Consider the following 4912-nt stretch of genomic DNA (forward strand, 5'->3'; position numbering starts at 1 on the left):
AGCTTCATTCCAAGTCTGGAGGAGACATACCCATCCAGTGTCTCTCAGGTAATTTCAGAGCATTCTAATGTACGGATTTAAAATAAGGCCTTGAAACCAAGGCTATATTGACACTTTTTCAGGCTAGTAAAGGCATATTCTTCTCTTTTCAGGCTACTCTAAAAAGGAATCCTTGACGTTATTCCAGCTTCATTCCAAGTCTGGAGGAGACATTACCCTCCAGTGTGTCTCTCAGGTAATTTCAGAGCATTCTGATGTACAGTTTTAAAATTAAGGCCTTGAAACCAAGGCTATATTGACACTTTTTCAGGCTAGTAAAGGCATATTCTTCTCTTTTTTCAGCTAGGCTACTCTAAAAAGGAATCCTTACGTTATTCCAGCTTCATTCCAAGTCTGGAGGAGACATTACCTATCCAGTGTGTCTCTCAGGTAATTTCAGAGCATTCTAATGTACGGATTTTAAATAAAGGCCTTGAAACCAAGGCTATATTGACACTTTTTCAGGCTAGTAAAGGCATATTCTTCTCTTTTTCAGGCTACTCTAAAAAGGATCCTTAGATGTTATTCCAGCTTCATTCCAAGTCTGGAGGAGACATTACCCGTCCAGTGTGTCTCTCAGGTAATTTCAGAGCATTCTGATGTACAGTTTTAAAATTAGGCCTTGAAACCAAGGCTATATTGACACTTTTTCAGGCTAGTAAGGCATATTTCTCTCTTTTTCAGGCTACTCTAAAAAGGAATCCTTACGTTATTCCAGCTTCATTCCAAGTCTGGAGGAGACATTACCTATCCAGTGTGTCTCTCAGGTAATTTCAGAGCATTCTAATGTACGGATTTAATAAAGGCCTTGAAACCAAGGGTATATTGACACTTTTTCAGGCTAGTAAGGCATATTCTTCTCTTTTTCAGGCTACTCTAAAAAGAATCCTTACGTTATTCCAGCTTCATTCCAAGTCTGGAGGAGACATACCCATCCAGTGTGTCTCTCAGTAATTTCAGAGCATTCTAATGTACGGATTTAAAATAAAGGCCTTGAAACCAAGGCTATATTGACACTTTTTCAGGCTAGTAAAGGCATATTCTTCTCTTTTTCAGGCTACTCTAAAAAGGAATCCTTACGTTATTCCAGCTTCATTCCAGTCTGGAGGAGACATTACCCGTCCAGTGTGTCTCTCAGGTATGTAATTTCAGACATTCTGATGTACAGTTTTAAAATTAAGGCCTTGAAACCAAGGCTATATTGACACTTTTTCAGGCTAGTAAAGGCACTACTTCTTCTCTTTTTCAGGCTACTCTAAAAGGAATCCTTACGTTATTCCAGCTTCATTCCAAGTCTGGAGGAGACATTACCTATCCAGTGTGTCTCTCAGGTAATTTCAGAGCATTCTAATGTACGGATTTAAATTAAGGCCTTGAAACCAGGCTATATTGACACTTTTCAGGCTAGTAAAGGCATATTCTTCTCTTTTTCAGGCTACTCTCTAAAGGAATCCTTACGTTATTCCAGCTTCATTCCAAGTCTGGAGGGACATTACCCGTCCAGTGTGTCTCTCAGGTAATTTCAGAGCATTCTGATGTACAGTTTTAAATTAAGCCTTGAAACCAAGCTATATTGGACACTTTTTCAGGCTAGTAAAGGCATATCCTTCTCTTTTTCAGGCTACTCTAAAAAGGAATCCTTACGTTATTCCAGCTTCATTCCAGTCGGAGGAGACATTACCTATCCAGTGTGTCTCTCAGGTAATTTCAGAGCATTCTAATGTACGGATTTAAAATAAAGGCCTTGAAACCAAGGGTATATTGACACTTTTTCAGGCTAGTAAAGGCATATTCTTCTCTTTTTCAGGCTACTCTAAAAAAGGAATCCTTACGTTATTCCAGCTTCATTCCAAGTCTGGAGGAGACATTACCCATCCAGTGTGTCTCTCAGTAATTTCAGAGCATTCTGATGTACAGTTTTAAAAATTAAGGCCTTGAAACCAGGCTATATTGACACTTTTTCAGGCTAGTAAAGGCATATTCTTCTCTTTTTCAGGCTACTCTAAAAGAATCCTTACGTTATTCCAGCTTCATTCCAAGTCTGGAGAGACATTACTATCCAGTGTGTCTCTCAGGTAATTTCAGAGGCATTCTGATGTAGGATTTAAAATAAAGGCCTTGAAACCAAGGCTATATTGACACTTTTTCAGGCTAGTAAAGGCATACTTCTCTTTTTCAGGCTACTCTAAAAAGGAATCCTTTACGTTATTCCAGCTTCATTCCAGTCTGGAGGAGACATTACCCGTCCAGTGTGTCTCTCAGGTAATTCAGAGCATTCTGATGTACAGTTTTAAAATTAAGGCCTTGAAACCAAGGCTATATTGACACTTTTTCAGGCTAGTAAAGGCATATTCTTCTCTTTTTCAGGCTACTCTAAAAAGGAATCCTTACGTTATTCAGCTTCATTCCAAGTCTGGAGGAGCATTACCTATCCAGTGTGTCTCTCAGGTAATTTCAGAGCATTCTAATGTACAGTTTTTAAATTAGGCCTTGAAACCAAGGCTATATTGACACTTTTTTCAGGCTAGTAAAGGCATATTCTTCTCTTTTTCAGAAGGCATATTCTTCTCTTTTAAGGCTACTCTAAAAAGGATCCTGACCTTATTCCAGCTTCATTCCAAGTCTGGGGAGACATCACCTATCCAGTGTGTCTCTCAGGTAATTTCAGAGCATTCTGATGTACATTTTAAAATTAAGGCCTTGAAACCAAGGCTATATTGAAGACGTTTTTTCAGGCTAGTAAAGGCATATTCTTCTCTTTTTTCAGGTTACTCTAAATAGGAATACTGACGTTATTCCCGCTTAATTCCAAGTCTGGAGGAGAATTACCTATCCAGTGTGTCTCTCAGGTAATTCCAGAGCATTCTGATGTACGGATTTAAAATTAGGCCTTGAAACCAAGGCTATATTGACACTTTTTTCAGGCTACTAAAGGCATTTTCTTCTCTTTTTTTCAGAAGGCATATTCTTCTCTTTTTCAGGCTACTCTAAAAAGGAATCCTTACGTTATTCCAGCTTTATTCCAAGTCTGGAGGAGACATTACCCGCCAGTGTGTCTCTCAGGTAATTTCAGAGCATTCTAATGTACGGATTTAAAATTAAGGCCTTGAAACCAAGGCTATATTGACACTTTTTTAGGCCAGTAAAGGCATATTCTTCTCTTTTTCAGGCTACTCTAAAAAGGAATCCTTACGTTATTCCAGCTTCATCCCAAGTCTGGGGAGACATCACCTATCAGTGTGTCTCTCAGTAATTTCAGAGCATTCTGATGTACAGTTTTAAATTAAGGCCTTGAAACCAAGGCTATATGACACTTTTTCAGGCTAGTAAAGGTATATCTTCTTTCTTTTTCCAGGTTACTCTAAATAGGAATCCTGACCTTATTCCATCTTAATTCCAAGTCTGGAGGAGACATTACCTATCCAGTGTGTCTCTCAGGTAATTTCAGAGCATTCTAATGTACAGTTTAAAATAAGGCCTTGAAACCAGGCTATATTGACACTTTTTCAGGCTAGTAAAGCATATTCTTCTCTTTTCAGAAGGCATATTCTTCTCTTTTTTCAGGCTACTCTAAAAAGGAATCCTTACGTTATTCCATCTTCATTCCAATCTGGGGGAGACATCACCTATCCAGTGTGTCTCTCAGGTAATTTCAGAGCATTCTAATGTACGGATTTAAAATTAGGGCCTTGAAACCAAGGCTATATTGACACTTTTTTAGGCTAGTAAAGTATATTCTTCTCTTTTTCAGAGGGCATATTCTTCTCTTTTTAAGGCTACTCTAAAAAGGAATCCTTACGTTATTCCAGCTTCATTTCCAAGTCGGAGAGACATTACCTATCCATTGTGTCTCTTCAGGTATTTCAGAGCATTCTGATGTACAGTATTAAATTAGGCCTTGAAACCAAGGCTATATTGAGACTTTTTCAGGCTAGTAAAGGCATATCTTCTCTTTTTCAGTTACTCTAAATAGGAATCGACGTTATTCCAGCTTAATTCCAAGTCTGTAGGAGACATTACCTATCCAGTGTGTCTCTCAGTAATTCCAGAGCATTCTGATGTATGGATTAAAATTAAGGCCTTGAAACCAGGCTTTATTGAGACTTTTTCAGGCTACTAAAGGCATTTTCTTCTCTTTTTCAGAAGGCATATTCTTTCTCTTTTTTTTCAGGCTACTCTAAAAGGAATCCTTACGTTATTCCAGCTTCATTCCAAGTCTGGGGAGACATCACACTATCCGTGTGTCTCTCAGGTAATTTCAGACCATTCTGATGTACAGTTTTAAAATTAAGGCCTTGAAACCACGGCTATATTGACACTTTTTTTAGGCTAGTAAAGGCATATTCTTCTTCTTTTTCAGGCTACTCTGAAATGGAATCCTTACGTTATTCCAGCTTCATTTCCAAGTCTGGGGAGACATCACCTATCCCAGTGTGTCTCCAGGTAATTTCAGAGCTTCTAATGTACGGATTTAAAATTAAGGCCTCGAACCCAAGGCTATATTGACACTTTTTTAGGCTAGTAAAGGCATATTCTCTCTTTTTCAGAAGGCATTTCTTCTCTTTTAAGGGCTACTCTAAAAAGGAATCCTTACGTTATTCCGCTTCATTCCAAGTCTGGGGAGACATCACCTATCCAGTGTCTCTCAGGTAATTTCAGAGCATTCTGATGTAACAGTTTTTAAAATTAAGGCCTCGAAACCAAGGCTTATTGACACTTTTTCAAGGCTAGTAAGGCATATTCTTCTCTTTTTCAGGTTACTCTAAAAAGGAATCCTTACGTTATTCCAGCTTATTCCCAGTCTGGAGGAGACATTACCCGTCCAGTGTGTGTCTCAGGTAATTTCAGAGCATTCTAATGTACGGATTTTAAA

This window comes from Etheostoma spectabile, chromosome 10 (genome assembly GCF_008692095.1).
Source record: "Etheostoma spectabile isolate EspeVRDwgs_2016 chromosome 10, UIUC_Espe_1.0, whole genome shotgun sequence".
Lineage (NCBI taxonomy): Eukaryota > Metazoa > Chordata > Actinopteri > Perciformes > Percidae > Etheostoma > Etheostoma spectabile.